The sequence below is a fragment of the Pyxicephalus adspersus genome, chromosome 10 (genome assembly GCF_032062135.1).
Source record: "Pyxicephalus adspersus chromosome 10, UCB_Pads_2.0, whole genome shotgun sequence".
NCBI lineage: Eukaryota > Metazoa > Chordata > Amphibia > Anura > Pyxicephalidae > Pyxicephalus > Pyxicephalus adspersus.
Genome location: NC_092867.1, coordinates 48,083,885 through 48,085,019, shown reverse-complemented (window position 1 = coordinate 48,085,019; position 1,135 = coordinate 48,083,885).

Sequence of the window (1,135 nt, the reverse complement as noted above, 5' to 3'; positions counted from 1 at the left end):
TTGTGAGGTAATATGGGGGTACAGGAGGGGGTGAGACAGGTGATGTGTGCACTACTATTGTTGTGAGGTAATATGGGGGTACAGGAGGGGGTGAGGCAGGTGATGGGTGCACTACTATTGTTGTGAGGTAATATGGGGGTACAGGAGGGGGTGAGACAGGTGATGGGTGCACTACTATTGTTGTGAGGTAATATGGGGGTAAAGGAAGGGGTGAGACAGGTGATGGCGTACACTCCTATTGTTAGGTAATATGGGGGTACAGGAGGGGGTGAGACAGGTGGTAGGGTGCACTCCTATTGTAAGGTAATATAGGGGAACGGGAGGGAGTGAGACAGGTGATGGGATGCACTCCTATTGTTATGAAGTGATATTGGGCACAGGAGGAGGTGAGAAAGGTGATGGGATGCACTCCCACTGTTGTGAGGTAATATGGTAGTACAGGGTAATATTGCAGGGTGGTATGGGAGTTCTGGAAGGTGGGAGGCATGTGATGGGATGCACTGGTATTATTTCAGGATAATTAGGGGAGGGGGGCATGAAGTTGGAGAAAGATACTGGGGTGTACTACTATCACACCACTATTATTGCAGATTAATAAGGGTGTATTGGAAAGAGGAGAGGCAAGTGATGTGGAATAGGTGATGGGGTGCATAGCTAATTTTTCAGAATGATTTGGGGTTCAAGAAGGGTGAGACAGGTAATCAGATGCATTTGTTATAGCAGGGTGATATGGGCATTTACAAAAAAGAGCAAATGATGGAGTGCACCACTGTTGTTAGGTGACATTGCCACATTGGGGCTGCAATGTTTATGGGAGATTAACATCATTAGTCAGAGGGGGGGAAAAAAAGCACTATACTTGCTGACTAATCAAAGTAGTGGGAGTGGTTCTAAGTGGCCGTATTGGTTACACACACAATTTATTGATTTTTTTTGTTTTTCTCTTTCCCTGTCATGTGATGATACTTCTCTCTCTCCAGCGCCACCACTGTCTGTCAGATGGAAGTGGGAGTGGTGGGGGTGTGGCATCTCTGACAGGTTTTTTTTTTTTTTTTGGGAGGTCACCAGGCACCAAAGAAGGGGTGAGAACATAGATTAGGTTGACAATGGGCTCCACAGATGAGGGGGATAACAT